This window comes from Callorhinus ursinus, unplaced genomic scaffold (assembly GCF_003265705.2).
Source record: "Callorhinus ursinus isolate GAN/ISIS: 27379988/994484 unplaced genomic scaffold, GSC_fseal_2.0 scaffold10, whole genome shotgun sequence".
NCBI classification, from domain to species: Eukaryota; Metazoa; Chordata; class Mammalia; order Carnivora; family Otariidae; genus Callorhinus; species Callorhinus ursinus.
This window is the reverse complement of record NW_027397072.1, coordinates 29,667,066-29,688,024: the sequence shown is the minus strand read 5'-3', so window position 1 is coordinate 29,688,024 and position 20,959 is coordinate 29,667,066. Positions and strand designations below refer to the sequence as shown.

Here is a 20,959-nt window from a genome sequence, read left to right as displayed (position 1 = left end):
AATTTTCATCAACATTAGAATGGGTAAACAAACTACTATATATTCATTCGGAAAATTAGACCTCAATACACACATATGCATGCAAAAAATGAATAAATCTTCATAATGTTGAGTGAAAGAAATCAGATATAAAAGAATACCAACTGTTTGATTCCATTTATATAAATTTCAAAAACAGGCAACAAATTAAACACATTGTTTTGAGATGAACAATTAGTAAAATAATAAGGGAAGGAAAAAGGAGTATATTTCAGAATATTCAGTAGCACTGTTATTACTCAAATTAGTAAGGACAACATGATCCAGAAGGAGCACATGGAGCTTTCAGATGCTAGCCATGCTAGCATCTTGACACTGTTGGGGGTTTGAGAGACATTTATTTTAATAATTTGTTAAGTTGTATGACTTAGTTCTTGACACTGTTGGGGGTTTGAGAGACATTTATTTTAATAATTTGTTAAGTTGTATGTCTTTTTGGATTTTCTGTATGTTTGTTACATATTAAACTTAAAAATAAGGCAGTGCAGAAAGACAAAAGAAATAATATGAATAACTATTGTCAAGGGAGAAATACAAATCTCAATTATTAGGAGATGATGTATGATTATGTATGTAGAAAATTTTTAGAAATCTATAAATTCTCCAGCCCCTAGTGTGGCTAGGTATGAAGATAAAGAGATAGGCAGGGCCAAGAACAACGGAATTTCATTGCAGGGATTTAAGTGCATGAATGACTTGATCAGTCATGAGTTTAACTCAAAAATCCTAGTTTTAATGTGGCTTGAAGTGCTAAGACTTTGCCTCTTAACTGGGTTATTACGTTCTTTCTGGTTACAGCCCCTAGGTAGTACTTTTTCAAAGGTATAGTTTCAATAACTTTTTGTGGACTGGATTTACTGGGAAATTGGCCCACTGCAAATATTGTATTAATTTGAACAAAATATTTTTTCTTTAACACTGTAATACAGACACAATAGAAGACTTCTGAAAATGATGGATTATATTTGTAAGTTTTCTTGTTCTACATACAATATAATTAGCATAAATATTGTGTCTACATATCTAATGCAAAATCATGACTATAGATTAATACATTTGGTGGAATTTAGCCTAAATGTTATGTTAGCACAAAAAATAACCAACCAACCAAACATTCAAATAAACAAACACAACTTAAATTAAATTTTGCCTAAATTGTCTAAAAAATTGTTTCTTTTCATTTAATACTGCATATGTAGATGCAGATTTGATTGATTATAAAATGGTTTTGAGTCATCCTCCAAGTACTCTCAACTAGAAAATGACTTCAAATCAGTTATTTCTAAGCTAACAGTTCAGGATCAGTCTCACAATTTTCTAAATAAGAGATGCTTTAAAATACATAGTAATTCAAGTCTTTATAATAATGTTTATAATATACAAATACATTAAATATTATTAGAATGTTAATGAAATATTAAAGCTATGACCTAAAATGAAAATAACAAGAAGTATTAAACTTAAATTAGCATTGCAATATTGTCTTAACACTTATTAAATATTCCATATAGCAAAACACATTTAGCATTAGAAATGGTAGCCACATTTAATATGAATACCTTTTGGGTTTGAAACCTCATGTAAAATTGCAGCATTATAATCTCTTTTTTTTCTTTCTAATTTATTCTCCAGAGAGAAGGTAAGGTAATTGTAAATAGTGAAAGGAAGAGAAAGGCTTACTAAATCAAATAATTGTTTTATAGAGTTATGGGCAATTTAAAGTAACCCATAAAATGTGTACATTTTTGCCTAGTATTACTTAAATTCTCCATTAAAATATGTATATACAGTCACATGTAGTCTAGATGCTGTATATTATGGCTTCATATCGCTACATTTCTACCTGGGGATAAAATAGTAGTTTACATTGAAAAGCAGAGTTTTACGATTCTGAAAGGGCATTAGCTGATTGTCTGAAGAAACACACCACAGATTTCATGCAATACCATGCCATGTAAGCGTATCTTGAGCTGAGTTTCTCCATTCTGGGTTGTGGCTCAAGGTATGGGAAATTTTAAATCTGACCACTGCTACTCAGACATCTGTCCAGAAGTATTGTAGGGCTGCCATCATCATATTTTTATGTCATTTCCAGGTGTTTGTGAGCACTATTTGGAAAAACTCAGTCTTAGTGCTCTACAGGTTGGCACTCGAGGCTCTGTACAATTTGTCTCGACTTTTATTTCCAGTTTTAATGTCCTCTACGCATGTTTACCAAAGCTTCCCTCCTAAATGTTGTACATTTGCCTATATATTTATACTTGCAGAAATGTGAATATCCCTGCTGTTCACCTATTAAAGGTGATCCTGCCTTCCTTCAAAATTCAAATTAAATTCTAATTTTCTTATGAAATATTCTTATAGTTTATCATTGGAAAGAGTAAGTCTTAAAGTCCTCTGGCATTTTTTTAAACTTCAAACAGTCTTCATTTATATATAGTCTAGTGAAGTCATAAAAGTTCTCCCAAATGGAATGTAAAGTTCTTAAAAGCAAAAACTGTCATCTTTCCTTTGGTCTTCAGCACAAATACTTGCTCATAGCAAATGCCCTTCCATTCTCTCCTAACTTCTTTAGAATTCCAATCCTAAAGATTGATGAAGTTCTCTAGATTACAGACAAAAATGTAGTCCTGCTTATTTTATTAGTTTGCTCTCACTAGGTAAGGCTGCAGTAACAATCTCTAGATCTTGTTGACTCATAGCAGAGGTGTTTCTTTCTGATGGTATTTGTAGACTGCAGTGGCTGTGGTGGTCGACTGATGTGGCCCTTCTGTTTTCATTCCAAAATCCAAACTGAAGAAGCAATTCCTAGTCTTGACCTACCCATCTTATGGCAGAGAGAAAAAAGCAAGAGTGCCAGCAGAAGCTTGCAAATGGTTTGTAAACCTATGGTTAGGATCGCAAATGTCTCTTCTGCTCATATTTCATTGTCCGAAGCCAGTCAAATGGCTCCTGACAATGAGACAAAAAAGTAGGTAGAGAATCATACACGAAAATGCCATTTGGTTGGTGGTGCTTACATGATAAGCTTCAGGAAATAAAAGAAGGCCAGAATTGCTGAAGAACAGAAGGTAAGGGGCAGAGAGTATGACATGAAACTGGAAAGGTGATCTTCCCAGTACAAGGGCCTGCACTGATGATTCTGGTTATTATTCTAGGTTCTATGGGAGAACCACTGAAGGATTTTAAGCAGGAGCATAATCAGGTCACATTGAAATTATTAGGCTTACTTTAGCTTCAGGGTATAAAGCTCTGAGACATGGTAGCAGGGGCTAGGTAAATGGAGGGGCATCAGTAAGAAGGTAAATAGAGGGGCATCAGTAAGAAGGCTAATGTGGTAGGTTAGGTGGGACTAGAGTATTTCAAGTGGGTGTAGAGAGGAGTGAATGAATGAATACAAGAGATGTTTAGAGAGGATTCAAAGATGACTCCTATATTCCAAACTTGCTCAGTCAGATGAATGATAGTTGCATTTAGTCACACATGGAACACTAAAAGACAAGCAAATTTTCTTTTATACTGTAGATTTTAAATTTAGTCTCAGAGTACTGAGTTTGCACTATTATAAAGAGAACCAAGAGTAAAAGATAAGTAGGCTGCTTGATATAAGTAACTAGTCTCAGAGGAGGGATTTGGGCTGTAGATATAAATTTGGGAGCCATTGACTAGACCTTAGGGAGCTCACATCTATAGGCCACTTAGAGAATATCGAATTTGCAAAGAAGTCTGAACCACAGTAGCCAAAGGGATAGGAGGCAAACTTGGAGAATGAGCTATCTTAGAAGCCAGATGGAGATATCATTGCAAGAATAAGAGAGGAAAGCTTGACAGTATCAAATGCTGCATGGAGATCAAATGTCATTGGATTTAAAAATTTCTTTGGATTGAGCAATTTGAAAGTCATTAGTTAATTTGATGGGAGTGGTTCTGATATGGTGAATAGACTGGAGTGAAGAGTGACTGGGAGATAAGGAAATGGACACAGTGAAATTAGGTAACTCGAGAGAAAAAAGTTATCATTGTAGCTGGAGGGGAATATTTGGATCAAGGGATTTGGTCTTATTCTCTTCAATTATAAGAGAGTCTGAGCATACTTGAATATTTATGGGGATACTTCTTTTGACTAAGAGGACAGAAAGAGGATACTTGATAGGATAAGCCAGTTGTTTCCAGAATGGGAAACATGTACTCCAGAAGGTGAAGGAGGTATAGTAGAAACTGAGATATGTATATAACTTATGTCTATGTGTTTTATTATAAGATTGGGATATATCCTCAAATTAATTAATTTTAAAGATTTTATTTATTTGTTAGAGAGAGTGCGTGCATGTGCACACACAAGTGTGGGGAGGGGCAGAGGGAGAAGGGGAGGGAGAAGCAGACTCCCCACTGAGCACAGAGCCCTATGCAGGGACCCTGAGATCATGATCTGAGCTGAAGTCAGATGCTTAACCAACTGAGCCACCCAGGTACCCCTCAAATTTATTTTTAATAAATGGCACACACAATGCAATGCTTCCATTATTTAGAGACTTACAAATATGAGGCTTCTGAGAAACCTGAACGGAACAAACCTTTTTCAAAATTCTTTATTATGGGCTTTTTATATGTCAGTGTAAACCATCTAAAATAGCAATTTAATGAATACTCAACTATTTTATATCTTACTGTCTTTTTTCCACATGCTTCCCAAAATATGCAAGAAAATATACCTGATTTTTTCCTTACTGCCCCAATTTTTTTCTACATCATAACAGCTGATCTTATAATCAGAGGCTTACTAGGAGCTTTTAGTGATGTCAGAATCAGATCATCTTTAGGAACACATATAGGATGAAAATAAAGGGATGTAAAAAAATATTGCATGCAAATGATAACCAAAAGAGAATAGGAGTGGCTATATTTAAAATAAATTTTCAATCAAAATTTTAGTTAAAATCAGTTTCAGGCAGGGGTGCCTGGGTGGGGAGGCTTCTCTTCCCTCTCCCTCTGCCTGCCTCTCCCCCTGCTTGTACTCTCTCTCTCTGTCAAATAAAAAATAAAAATCTTTAAAAAAAATCAGTTTCAGGTAAAGTCAGTCAAAAGAGACAAAGAGTTCAATTCATATAGAGGATATAACAACAATAAATTTATACGCACCCAACATCAGAGAACCTAAGTAAGTATTTAAAGCAAATATTAACAGAATTGAAGGGAGACAGAAATATAGTAATAGTGGGAGACTTTGATATCCCATTTTTAACATTATCCAGAAAGAAAATCAAAAAGGACACAGCATAGGGCTGCCTGGGTGGTGCAGTCGGCTAAGTGCCCGACTCCTGGTTTTCAGCTCAGGTCATGATCTCAGGGTTGAGCCCCACATTGGGCTCTATTCTCAGCAAGTCTGCTTAAGATTCTCTCTCTCTTTCCCTCTGCCCCTCTCCCACTTAAATAAATAAATCTTTAAAAAAAAATAATGAAACAGCATACCTGAATAACACTATAGGCCACATGGACCTAACAGATAAATACAAAATATTCCATTCAAAAGCACCAGAATACACATTCTTCTCAAGCTCACACAGAACATGTTTCAGGATAGATCATATGTTCAGCCACAAAACAAGTCATAAAAAATTTAAGAAGATTAAAATGATATCAAATAACTTTTGAGATTGTTATGAATTGTTATGAATTAGACATCAATAACAGGAGAAAAACTGGAAAATTCACAAATATGTGGAAATTAAACAAACCCCTGAACAACCAAGGGGTCAAAGAAATCAAAATGGCAATTAAAAATACCTTGAAACAAATGCAAATGGAAATACAACACACCAAAACCTATGGGATATTGCAAAAGCAGTTCTAAGAGGAAAGTTTATAGCAACAAATACTTAATTAAGGAAAAAGAAAGATCTCAAATAAATAAACTAACTTTACACTTCAAGGAAATAGTAAAACAAGAATAAACAAAACTCAAAGTTAACAGAAGGAAGGAAATAACAGATCAGAGTAGAAATAAATGAAAAAGACTATAAAAATAGGAAAAAATCAACAAAATAATTTTTTAAATGATTTTACTTATTTACTTATTTGACAGAATCAGAGAGAGAGAGAGAGAGAGCACAAGCAGGGGTAGCTGCAGGCAGAGGGGGAAGCAGGCTCCCCGCTGAGCAGGGAGCCCAATGTGGGGCTTGATCCCAGGATCCTGGGATCATGACCTGAGCCAAAGGCAGCCGCTTAATGAACTAAGCCACCCAGGAGCTCCAAAAATTGGGTTTTTTGAAGAGATAAGCAAAAGTGACAAACTTATAGCAAGGCTAACTCAGAGAAAAACAGAGAGGACTCAAACAAAATATACATGAAAGAAGAGACATTACAATACCACAGAAACGTAAAGGATCCCCTGAGGCCATTATGAACAACTATATGCCAACACATTGGATAATCTAGAGGAAATGGATAAATTTCTAGAAACATATAACCTGAATCATGAATAGAAAATCTGACAGACAAATTCCAAGTAAGGAGACTGCATCAATAATCAAGAGCCTCCTAACAAAGAAAAGCCAAGGACCAGGTAGTTTCACTGGTGACTTCTACCAAACATATAAAGAAATAATGTTAATTGTTCTCAAGTTCTTCCAAGAAATCGAAGAGGAGGGAACACTTCCAAACCCATTTTATGAGTTAAGCATTACCCTGAAATCAAAGCCAGATAAGGACGCACCAAAAAAAGAAATTACAGGTCAAATCCTGTAAATTTGGATGCAAAAATTCTTTTAAAATATCAGCAAATTAACTTTATTCATATTAAAAGAAACATACAACATGATGAAGGGGGATTTATTCCTGGAATGCAAGAAGGGTTCAACATATGCAAATAAATAAACATGATACACCACATCAATAAAACAAATGATAAAAATGGTATGATCCTCTCAAGAGATACAGAAAAAGTGTTTGACAAAATTCAACACCATTTCATAATAAAAGCTCTCAAAAATGGATATAACAGGAACATAATTCAAAATAATAAAGGCCATGTATGAAAAACTTACAGCCAGTATTACACTCAATGACAAAAGGTTTAAACTTTTCCTCTAAAATCAGGAACAAGACAAGGGTGTCTACTCTCACAACTATTCAATATGGTATTGTTAAGTCATAGCCCGAGCAATTAGGCAAGAAAAGGTTTCCAAATCAGAAAACGATCTCTGCAGATGACATGATCATTTATATATATATATATATATGTGCATATATATATACACACACACACACATATATATAGGAAACCCTAAAGAATCCACCAAAAAACTGTTAAAAATGATTAATGAATTTGGTAAAGTAAGGCCATAAAATAAACATACAAAATCCATTGCATTTCTACACATTAACAACACACTATCTGAAAGAGAAATAAAGAAAACCATCCCATTTACAATAGCACCAAAAAACAATAAAATATTTTGGAATAAATTTAACCAAGGAGGTGAAGGATCTATACACTGAAAACTATAAAACACCGAAGAAAAAAACTGAAGAAGACATAAATAAATGGAAAGATATTCTATGTCCATGGATGGAGCAAATTCACATTGTTAAAATGTCCATTCTACCCAAAGTAATCTATACATTCAATGCAATCTTGATCAAAATTCCAATGACATTTTTCATTGAAATAGGAAAAAACAACAATCATAAAATGCCAATGGAACTACTAAAGGCCCCAGTAGCGAAAGCAATCTTGAGAAAGAGCAAAGCTGAAGGTATCACACTAATTTCAAACTATATTACAAAGCTATAGTAATCATAACAGCATGGTACTAGCATAAAAACAGAGACATAGATCAATGGAACAGGATTAAGAGCGTAGAAATAAACCTACACATACACTGTCAACTAATCTGACAAAGGTTGGTGGTTGAGGGGGGAGGATAGCCTCTTCAACAAATGGTGTTGGGAAAACTGGATATTCACATGCAAAAGAATAAAATTGGGCCCATTTCTTACAGCACTCACAAAAATTAACTCAAAATGGGATTAAAGACTTAATATACAAGTCTTAAATATAAAACTATAAAACTCCTAGAAGAAAATATAGGGAAAATATTCCTTCACATTTCTGGATATGGCACCCAAAGCAAAGCAAGAAAAGCAAAAATGAGTAAGTGGGACTACGTCAAACTAAAAAAATTCTGCACAGTAAAAGAAATGTCAACAAAATGGAAAAGTAAGCTACTAAGTGGGAGAACATATTTGGAAACTATATATCTGATGAGGGGTTACTATCCAAAGTATATATGGAACTCAACAACTCAAAATCAAAAAACCACAAACAATCTGATTTAAAAGCTGGCAGAAGAATTGAGTAGACACTTTTCCAAAGAAGACATACAAATGGGGGGGGGGCAACAAGTACATGAAAAGATGTTCATTATCACTAACCATTAAGGAAATTGCAAATCAAAGCCACCATGAGCTATCACTGCGCGCCTTTTAGAATGGCTGTTATAAAAAAGACAAGAGATAACCAATGTTCAAGAGGATGTAGAGACAAGGGAACACTTTTGCTCTGTTGTTGGGGATATAAATGGGTACAATCACTGTGGAAATCAGTATGGATGTTCCTCAAGAAATTAAAAATAGAACTACCATATGATCCAGCATTCCTGTTTTATGGGCATATATCTGAAGGAAATAAAATCACTATCCTAAAGGGAGATCTGCTCCCCCAGGTTCATTACAGCATTATTCACAATAGCCAAGACATTAAGAAAGGAGTCTTTGTCACATATTATTTCATGGCTTGATATCTTATTTCTTTTTAGTGCTGAATAATAATAATATTCCACTGTCTGGATGTACCACAGTTTATCCACTCACCTATCAAGGACATATTGGCTGCTTTCAAGTTTTGGCTGTTATGAATAATTCTGCTATTAACATCCGTGTTCAGGTTTTTGTGTGGACATGTTTTCAATTCACTTGGTTTAATATCAAGGAGCACAGCTGCTGGATTGTATGATAAGACTATGTATAGTTTTGTAAGATACTGTCTTCCAAATGGCTGTACCACTTTGCATTTTCAAGAGCAATGAATGAAGTTCCTGTTGCTTCACATCCTTGCCAGCATTTGGTGTGGTCAGTGTTTGGGATTTTGGTCATTCTAAAAGGTGTGTTGTGGTACCTCATTACTGTTTTAATTTGCGCTTTCCTGATGACATGTGATGTTAAATGTCTCCTCATATTCTAACTTGCCATCTGTATATCTTCTTTGGCCAAATGTCTGTTTAGGACTTTTGCCCATTTTTAAATCAGGTTGTTGTTCACATTCTTGTTATTGAGAATTCTTTGTACATATGGATAACAGTCCTTTATTAGATGTGTCTCTTGAAAATATTTTCTCCAAGTGCTTTATCTTTTCATTCTTTTGATATTGCCTTTCTCAGAGCAGAAGTTTTAGATTTTAATGAAGTCTACCTTATCAATTATTTCTTTTATGGATTGTGTACTATATCATATCTAAAAAATAACCATTATACTCAGGGTTATATAGGTTTTCTCCTATGTTACTGTCTAGAAATGTTACAGTGTTTCACTTTACATTTAGGTCTGTGATCCATTTTGAGTTTATTTTTGTGAATGGTATACAGTCTCTAGATTAGCTTTTTTTTTTACATGTGGATGTCTAGTTTTTCTAGCACAATTTGTCGAAAAGACTATCTTTGCTCTAATGTATTGCTTTTGATCTTTTGTCAAAGATCAATTGACTATATTTATGTGGGTGCATTTCTGGGTTCTCTCTTCTGTTCCATTGATCTGTTCATCTATTCTTTCACCAATACCGACCATCTGGATTACCAGCTTTACAGTAAGTCTTGAAGTTGGGTAGTGTAAGTCCTCTGAAGTTATTCTTCCTCTTCAATATTGTGTTGGCTATTCTGGGTCTTTTGCTTCTCCAAATAAACTTAGAATCAATTCATCAATATCCACAAAATAAGTTGCTGGGATTTTGATTCAGATTGCATTAAATCTATATCACGTTTGGAAGAACTAACATCTTGACAATACTGAACCTTCCTATTCATGAATATGGAATATCTCTCCATTTATTTACTCTTTTATTTCTTTCATTAGAAAGTTATAACTTTTGGGGCACCTGGGTGGCTTAGTCAGTTAAGGTCTGCCTTCAGCTCAGGTCATGATCTCTTGATCCTGGTATCGAGCCCTGAGTCTGCTTCTCCCTCTCCCTCTGCCCCTCACCCCTGCTTGTGCCCTCTCTCTCAAATAAATAAAATCTTTTTTTTTAAAGTTATAATTTTCCTCATATAGCTATTATACATCTTTTGTTAGATTTAGACTTATGTATTTTATTTGTTTGGGTGCTAATATAAATGCTAATGTGTTTTTAATTTCAAATTCCACTTGTTCACTGCTGGCATACAGGAAGGTGAGTGACTTTTGTATATTAGTCTTGTATTTTGCAAGCTTCTACAAAGCTTCTATGAGTTACAATAATTTTTTTGCCTATTTTGGATTTTCTACTTAGGTGATAATGTCATTTACAAAAAAAATTTTATTTCTTCTTTCCCAATATGTATACCTTTTATTTCCTTTCCTTGTCTTATTGCATTGGGTAGGACTTCCAGTATGATGTTGAAAAAGTCATGAGAAGGGACATCTTTGCCTTGTTCCTGATACTAGCAGTAAAGCTTAAATTTTCTCACCATTAAGTATGAGGTTAGCTGTAGGTATTTGTAGATGTTCTTTATTAAGTTGAGCAAATTCCCTCTATTCTAGTTTGCTTGGAGCATCATTTATTTTTCAAATATCCTCCCAGACACTTTGCACTTTTTTTACTGTTGTAAGTCTCTTAATTCTCTTTATGCAGTGGGCATGTATCATTATCACTAGTACAAAACCAACACTGTGAAAAGAAGTCAAGGGCTTGGATGTGCACATGCTGCCTAGTTCTTTCTCTTAAGGAGCAAAAATATTTAAGGATAAAGCTTGACAGAAAATACTAAATCTAAACACCACCCTGAAATTTCTTGCTTGAATATCATCTCTTTTCTTTTTTGTTCTGTCTTCTTCCTTGCTTTCTTGTACTCATGTATGGCTTTTATTAAAGAATTTTCACATTCTAAGAAGTGAGGCTTTCTTAATGTAAATTTTAGATGTAATCTAGATCCTTAACTTTGCTATTGTTTCCTTGCACAACTTTGGGCAAGATTTTCAACTTTGAATTAATTATGGTTTTTTTAGACTAATGGTAGGCTACACCCCAAACACACACACACACACACACACACACACACACACACACACACACTCCACTTGAATCATATTTTATGGTACATATACAAAGAAAACATACATAATTTATAAAATTAAGTGATATTCTGATTTTAGTAATGCTAATAATAGTGATAATTAAAGTGAAGTTTATGTTTTCTTTGGTAGAATACACAAAATAATTTCTACAAGATTGCTTCATTTATTTGTAATAGAAACAGTATAAAATTTGTAAATATGTGATTAGCTAGGAAGTGTCATTTTATGGATAATTTACCTCCAGCTATTTTTTTTCTGATATTTATATTTGAAACAGCATCTGCAGGGAAAAGAAAGATGTTTCATTGTCATTTTAATCAGCTGTAGAGGATAATGAGTGGGAGCTTTTTGCTACATAATGAAAGAGGGCTCTCAGATGGAAAAATAGGAAATGCAAAGAAATGGTTATATATGTGTACATGGAGATTTACAGGAAGGAAATATGTATAAGTGATGGTTAAACTGAATAACTTGCATTGATTAATCTTAAGACATGTTTAGATGTTTTTGGAAGAAATATAGTCCATTAAGGTTGCCAAGTTGCAAACACTCAGCTATATCCCTTTTGGCCATGGACTCCATACAATAAAATGTAAATGGTGCTCTCTGGATTAGTGCAATGCTGTAGTCCTGCAGCATTCTACACATGACAAGTTGAATTTAGAGCACTGTTAATAACACAAATATAATGTTTGTAGGTTTAAGAATTTCCCCTAAAGGAGACCAAAGGGAAATCTCTGGTATCATTCCTTCCAGGCATTAGAAAGTTCCATCTTACTTTTCAGGCTGAAAGCTGAAGTGTTGAATTAATAACTAAGTCACTGCCTGCACTTAGAGTTAAGGTTCTGTTCTAAAGAATCTGATGAGAGTCCACTGTGTCCTCTAAGAAATTCCCACAAGATGTTCAAAAAGGAAGACAATATTTCAGTGTACCTGAACAAAAATGGGAAGATTTCCCATGCATCTTTTTTCTTCATCATCATATTGATAGATTTATCTGCACTACACAAATTCTTTACACCAGTGTTGTGGTGGATATCTCCTAGAGCAGATTGATGATTTCAAAATTCAATTATAGGTCTGGCATTCAGTTGACTTGACAACAAATATAGCAAGCAGCTTACATGAGTGAAATTGTATATGTCCCTTCTAAACAATGAAAATGCTGAATAAGTTTTCTGTTGAATAAAAATTTGACTATGTTAGTTTTAAGTATATCAAAAGACATTGTTTATGTACTTTAATTCTTGGTATCTTCTCCTTACTATGGAATTAGAAAAGAATAATTTTGCTAGATCATTTCAATTCCTAATTAAAAAAATGCTAAGGACCTTATTTAATTCACCATGAAGTAGATTTAAGCTTTAGCCATTTAAAAAGACTAAGGCATGATGAGATATATAATGATACATGTATCAAAGTTAAGAGTTGAAGGGGACCTTAGTCATTATCTTGATCTGTGCTATCCAATATGGTAGCCACTACCACTTGTGACTATCAAGCACTTGACATGTGACTAACACAAACTGAAACATGCTGTAAGTATAAAATACACATCATATATCAATGATCTGGCATAAAAGTATATGTAAAATATCTCAATGATTATTTTTATATTGATTGTATGTTGACATGGTAATATTTTGTATATACTGAATTAAATAAATTATATTAAAATTAATTTTACCTGTTCCTTTTTCAAGGCAGACTCTAGAATATTTAGTTAAAAATGTGGTTCACGTTACATTTCTATCAGCTCTGGATCAATCTCAATTCAAGGTTAGAAAACCAATCACTAACTGACTGTATTCCCCTAATTTTCAATCCACTGTATGGCATTTTTGAAGCATTCAATATGTTTGATGTACATTTGATTTTTATAGCAACCCAGTGAGAAATACGATTGGGAATTGTAATATCCAGTTTACAGGGTAGGCACAGAAGTTTAAGTGAATTGGTGAAGGTAGTGTACCTAATAAGTGGAAGATATGGGACTGGGCTTAATCTTTCATGACTCCTAGAATGTGTAATTTATAACTACCAGTCATTATGAGTGCAAGGATCACTGTAAGTGAAACAGCCAGTATTTTGTTTTGTTTTGTAATTGCAAACTGTCATAGGGGAGGAATTAGTAAAAGGGCGTCCAGCAACACTTTAAAGTCCCTATATTTTTTTATAGTCACTATCAGTCATTTTTGAGACATTATAAAAACTAGGAGAAGTGAAAAAATAAAATATAGCCAGATTTCAACAAATTACTTGATAAAACTTCTAAAATATATTTGAGCATAACATGGTAAAATGTGGATTACTTGATTAAAAATCTGAATGTCTGGCCTCTCTTTAAAAAAGTCAGAGTATCTGCTAATATAGTTATACCAGTAGTAACTGCTGCCCTCTATGCACATTCGAGTTTAACATCCTCCCTACTCTTCCCCATTGTCTTAGAAGTATTCTCTTTCATTATCTGCCTGATCCTAGAGGTGTTTGGGTTTGTGGTCTCCAGACTTAATGCTCTGAAAGGTACTTTCTAAATCCCAGTGCCTTCTATCAATGATCCCACAATTATCTAATTGGTTTGTAAGCCTCACAACTAAAAGCTATTCAATAGCTAGTTAGATGAAACTATTGTTTTTCACATCATGCATACAACCTTGTACCTTCTCCAACTGCAGATTTATTATCTTTATGTGTTTGCTGAATGTTATGCTTATAACATTTTTATGTTTATGCTCCTCCTCTGATGCTGTGCTTTCAATAGATTTCATTCTATTGAACAATACATAGCTCCCTACTGACCATTTTACAAAAGTGATGTGTATTAGCCTGGCCTCTAAGGTTTTGCATGGATAGTCCCCCACTCACGGTTTTTCTTGCTTTCTCATTATACTCTAACACAAAGATTTGACTCTAATAATATGTCTCCTTCCTGTCACTCCCAATTGAGCTGTGCTATAGTACTGTGGTTTCCAAATACCAGTCAGTGCCTTTCTCACTATATGTGAAAGTCTTATTCAAATACATACAGATTTCTCTGTCCTTACACCAGATTTACTGAATCAAAACCATTGAGGATGGGATCTATAGGTCCACTGAATAATATATTACTTACCATTACTCTGAAACCAAAATACGTATATTTGAATCTTAGCTTCTATATTTATTAGCTGTGTGACCTGCACAAATCACTTAACCTCTCAATATCTGAGTTTCTCAATCTGTAATTTGTACTAATAGTGTCTACCTTAAAGGGTTATTAAGTGGATTAAATGAGGCAACATAGGTAGAGTGTTTATAACAATTTCAGGTATAGAAAGCACTATGTAAGTATGTGTTAAGTGTATTAACTAGTTAAATCAGAAGTTTCTCCATGTGGTTTTGACATGAACAAGGCTTAAGAACCAAGGGATGGAAAGAAGGTGCTGAAATGGTTGGCCCATTTCTCACTGAAGATCTACCTTCTCTTCCACTTCCAGTTATTCTCAATGGAGGTAGTGCCATACCCAGAAGATGCTTTGGCAAATATGTGGAGACACATGCAGTTGTCACATGACTGGACAGGGTGGTGAGCAGGAAGATATTAGACATCTGTCAGTGTGAGGACAATCTTGCACAACAAAGAACTGTTCCAAATTTTCACCATATTTGAATAGCCACTGGTTCTTCATATAAATGAGAAGTCTGCTTCTAATTATTTGAGACCAGATTTTAACCCTTTTCCAAATAGGAAACAAAATGGTTTTATACGGTTCTAATACACAATGATTTTTTCATGAGTGTAACCCACATATAAGCTAAGGGAAGATTTGTTTTCCTTTGGAACTTGACCAAGAGTCAGTCACCACTCTGGAAATCCACCCTTCTGGCAGCCATGCCTCCTGATTTTCGAGTTATCAACACATTTGCAGTTGTCACATACAGGACCAGCATTTGACTCTACAACATTTTGTTTTCTAAGCATACATGTGCTGATGAGTTATATTTTGAAATATATATTATTTGACTATAAATTATTTTTACTTTATTCTCCTTTATGTTGCAGATTAGGCATTATATTAATTTCTTTGAAATATGTATATTGTTAGATTTTATCATCTATTAATTTCATTTTGAGACAGTAAAAAGTTATCATAAAATATTTGTTATAAAAGGAGGCATGATGTCTCATAGGCTTGAAACTCAAAACTCAGATCTAGAAGAGATTTCTTAATCAATCTTGCATAGTACTAAATAAAACTGCATTCTTTTAGAATACATATAGGTGTTCTGCTAAATTAATATATGCTTATTTCAGGCCATTTTGGAGTGTTTTAGATGCTTTCAATGGAAATATATGTTCTGTCTCACCAAGTAGATTTTACAGTCTTCCAGGAAAGATAATGTTGCCTTGATTCCTTTTGTATCTCTTCACAGCAGGCATTCAATAAGTGGTGTTGACAGCTTGACTCAAGTTTAAAGAGAAGCAGGAAAACTCAGAGAGTAGTCAGAAGTTTAAAGTAAATTGAAAAAAGAGTTCCTGAAAAATGTTAGTTCACCAGAAGAAAACCAGCAAAGGTAAAGGAAATAGAAACAGAGAAAGCCTTCAAGGCAGTATTGGGGAATGTAATGTTGAGGCAACTGGAAAATTCAGTGGCTAGAGACATACACAGGTGTGCCCTATCTTAAGAGGACCCAGGCACTGACAATTTTAAGAAACAGATAAATTAGAGGGATTTTTTTTTTTTTTTGGTGGGGGTAGGGCTGGAAAGAAAGAACGTCAATCACACAAGATTATGATTGGGCATCTGCAATGTGCTGACAATTTTGTATTCAAACGTATGCGATGTGCTGACAATTTTGTATTCAAATGTATAGATTCCTTTTAGTAGCTTTAAGTACATCCACTTACAATGGACCTAGCTACATTCAAAGTACAGTCTAGTTAACAAAACGTTTATTTTATTGAAGCTTTTTGGCAGCATATGATTTCAAAATATAAATGGACCACTACACTGAATAAAGCTAGGTAATGATTTCATCGGAGGCCTGAAAATCAGGAAATATCATATTCACCACAGTAAACAGACACCATCATAATCTTCATGATTCCATCTCAAACAGGTATTTAGGCAAACAAAACACAAAAGAGAATAAACACACTGTACACACTGTAAATGATCTCAGTTGAAAGCAGATGAGGAGCTATGTGGTGGAAATTAGAACGGAATGTTTACTTTGCTGATGGACAATGAATGCAGCTTGAAAGCAACATGACTACATTGATCACAATGGTAAAGAACGGCATATCGGTGCGATATGATGTGATACCAAGGTCTCCACTTGTTTCCTAACATCATCATTCAGTTAGAAATTCTTTAAGCGATCTATAGATCACATACACATATACCCACACACACACACATATACATATATGTACATATATAAATTTTTAAGTATACTTATATAGCAATTATTATTTTAAAAATGGATCAGGAAGAAAATGTGGAAAATAAAAGTTAATTCAGTTCACTACGGTTCCTAAGTGTAGGATTTACTTTTCCTACCATCCCACATCTCATGAAACATACATAAAAGAAAATGAGATGCATAGGAATTTAGCAACCTGGGAAGAGTGACTGAAAACACATTTAAAAAAAAAATGGAACACGTAATATTAGGTTGACAATGGAATGCAAGATTGCTGAAAAGTGCACCCCAGGCAAAGAGAAGTGCTCAAAAAACCACCTTTTCCTATAGGTGGTAAGTTTTAAAGAAGGAAGGCTATGTGAGGTCCAGTTGGTAATTAATAACAGGGCTGTGAAATAGTTTTGCCAATTGTATTAATCAGGTTCTTAAGTGTGAGCAAAATATACTACTCTGAATGAAGGAGATAAGGATTCGGGTGGCTCATCAAATTGCAAGAAGGCTGGAGAACCAGGCTGGAGGCTGGGCCGCCAGGAGCAACAACCATATCCAAGCCACAGAAGTGGCCTTACTATGAAATTTCTGTAACCTCATTCAGGCAGCATTACAATAACTTACCATCGAGCCACTTCTGTTCAAGGACATGAATTTTGTAGGCGTGGGCATAGATCTTCCCTTTCAGCTCTTCAAATCTGGCACAGATGTATTTTGATTGGCAGAGTCTAGGTCAGATAACTAGAAAAGAGAATCACTGGAGTTTCAGTTTTCATAAACGGAGGCATTCTTTGCTTCAGTAAGACTCATACAATAGAAAACTCTCCTAACATGGAAAAGGCTTCAGATGCTGGATGGGGGAAAACTGACAAATGCCTATTCATTACTCTTTTCCACTCTTTCCTAATTTTGGCCTCAGGACAGAGTTGGAGGGGTAAGATATGAATAAGGAATTCTTTAAAAAAATTATTTATTTATTTTAGAGAGAGTGAGAGCATGAGTGGGAGGGGCAGAGAGAGAAGGAGAGAGAATCTCAAGCAGACTCTGTGCTGAGTGAGGTGCCTGACATGGGCTCAATCCCAGGACTCTGAGATCACAACCTGAGCCAAAACCAAGAGTCGGACGCCTAACCAATTGAGCCACCCAGGTGCCCCAGAATAAGGAATTCTAATTTAGGCTGTCTCACAAGAGATTACAAGAGTTATGGAGACTGAGGTATGGAGAAGGGTCCAGATAACTTCTGCCTGCCATGAAGAATGTGAGTCCCCCCCCACCCCCCACCTTGACCTCCACCTTTCTGAATAGACAAAATATTCTCATGCACTTACAAAACGCTAACCCACCCCAAGTCCTGCCTTTCGCTCCACTTTATAACCGCTAGAGATAGGACTCCTAAATCAGAACTGTTTTTTTTCCCTGTATGGGTTTTGTTCAGTGTTTCCCAGAGGCTAATCTAAAAATATGAACATTCAACAAGATCCCAGGCATGTAAGGAAACCCAATCTATACACACACACACACACACACACAAATCCAAACAGATTAAATATATCAATGAAAACACACATCAGGAGCGATTGAAATACACAGTCATGTAAATTTTTTCTAAGCCCAGAAATTAATTCAAGAAAATTATAAATGATCACACAGACAAAAATTAATATAGGAGAAAAAGAGGACTTAAAAATACTTATTAGTTTACTCTAGGAGAGAATAGAATGACAGGCTTCAATGGAAAAGTGAATTTGAAGTCTTGGGAATTAAGAAACATAACTAAACTAAAAGTAAATACTGGGGGGGTAAGATAAGAGAAAGGATACAGCTGGAACTAAATTCATGAATTGGAAGATTGATCCAATTAATTTTTTTAACTTTATTAAGTAGTAATTGAAAAATGTAATTGTATATATTTAAAGTGCACAATACGATGATTTGATATACATCGTAGAATGATTGTCAAGATTGGGATAATTAACACATCCAACACTTCACACAGTTAACTCCTTTTTGTTTGGTTAGAATACTTATTTACTCTTAGCAACTTCCAAGTGCACCATACTATATTACTGACTATAGTCACCATGCTGTACATTAGGTCCTCAGAACTTACTCTTCTTACAGTTGGAAATTTATACACTTTGATGTATATCACCTCATTTTCCCTACCACTCGTGTGATTCTTATAGAATGTGGTAAAAAGGATGAAACTATATTGAACATGAAAGAAAGATAAAGATAGTATCTATTCAGGAAGTCTGTACTGCTTAGGATCGATCTTAATTGCAAGGAAGACAACAAAAATAATTGCGACTTTAAAAAAAGTAAGTTTAAAAAAAAGTGAACTTTTTATTGGTCATATAAAAGTCTGCAGGGAGGCCATCCACAGATTGGCTCTTCAGGGACCCATGCTCTCATCCAGTTCAGAATCTTGACCTTAATACCCACATTGCAGGCAGGAGGATGGAGGACAGGACAAAGAGAAGTGCCAAAGATGGAGTGGCATGTTTTTAAAGAAGGTGTCAAAAAGTTGCCCCTGGAGGCTTCCACTCCCAACCCACCAGCCAGAACCCCAGAACTTAGCTGCATGCCCAAGTCTAGCTGCGAGCAAGGTTGGGAAATATAGTTTTCAGCTAGTTGGGGAAAAGAGGAGAAATTCAATATGCTAAATGTCTGCCTTATTCAAGAGGTAATTGTAGATAGTTATTACTTCTCAAAGTTAAGAAAATATGTACAAATAAGGTTTTTAAAACCTAAGTATTGTCACTAACAGTAACAGAAAATGCGACTCTATAAAACAATCAAAGAAAAAAACAGAATGAAAAAAATTAATCTAGTAAACAGAAACAGAAATGAAGAAAGAAATAAGCAAACAGAGCAAAGAGAAAACACTGTACATCCTTGCATTTATGGTGTAAACCCAGCTTGATCTTGATACTTTGCTTTTAGTAAAATATTGAATTTGATTTGCTAATATTTTAGGTATCTAGTTCATGTTTATCATAGATTAATAAAACTATATTTATATATATGATGCAGAAACATATTTAGGTACATGGGAGTTTAAAGACACACATAAAAGAAGCATTTCAAGTGGTATAAAAACAATATCTTATGATTTATAAAGGAAAAATTAGGCCTTGCCCTCATTTCTACACACACACACAAAAATCCAAATAGATTAAATATATCAATGAAAACACACATCAGGAGCGACTGAAATACACACTGGTATGTAAATTTTTTCTAAGCCCAGAAAGCATAAAGTTAAATATGGACAAAATTTACTACATGAAAATTGAAAAATTCTCCATTATGAAAAGTTCCATTAAAAAGCATAAAAGCCAGAGCATGCCTGGGTGGCTAAGTCTGTTAAGCATCTGCCTTGGGCTCAGGTCAGCATCTCAGGGTCCTGGAATCCAGCCTGCATCCAGCTCCCTGCTCAGTGAGGAGTTGCTTCTCCCTCTCTTCCCCACTCGAGCTCTCTCTCATTATCTCTGTCTCTGTCTCTCTCTCAAATAAATGAATAGAATCTTAAAAAAAGAAAGCATAAAAGCCAAGGAAAAACCCACAAAAACAAATAAGATCTATGATAGATATTGATTTATATAGTAATTAAAAACGTCTGGCAAATTTTTTGTAAAAAACTCAACTCAGTGGGAAAATGGTGTGAATAGGCTATTCAAAAGAAAAATGAATGGTTAATAAACACGAAAAAATGCTAAATTTTATCACTGATATGAGCACTTCAAACAAAGCCAACAATGCAGTATCATTCTCACTCATTTCCATTGGAGGACTGGAAATGATAAAGATCAGCAATATCCAGGGTTGAAGAAATAGGCACTTTCACAGAATTTTGGTCTGTCTGGTACATGTCAGAGATAATAAAAGAATTAAAAATGCTTGTTAAGAACAAGACAACAGGCCCAAAATGAACATGGTGTTAAACTGTGCATGCTAATGCCCACGTCATCTCCAAACTGAGACTTAGTGACAGTTTCGGGGGTCCCAGGAAATGGAATCTTCAGGCAGTAATCAGGAGTCACCTGATCAGCACTAATCAGCCATCCCCTAAAGGAAAGGAACTGGTTTTCTTTTCTTTTCTGTAGTATAACTTTCTTGTTCCCACTCCCTTTTTAAAAAAAAAAAAATATTTTATTATGTTAATCACTATACATTACATCATTAGTTTTTGATGTAG

General features: G+C 34.7%; 1 long non-coding RNA gene across 1 annotated transcript in view; it reads right to left on the bottom strand.

Moving 5' to 3' along the window:
• The window catches only part of LOC141373495 (uncharacterized), a 110,119-nt gene that overhangs the window by 88,255 nt on the left and 905 nt on the right, over nucleotides 1-20,959 (bottom strand). The window contains exon 2 of the long non-coding RNA XR_012379556.1: nucleotides 17,383-17,499. This is a non-coding gene — a long non-coding RNA (uncharacterized lncRNA). The remainder of the gene's footprint in view (nucleotides 1-17,382; nucleotides 17,500-20,959) is intronic.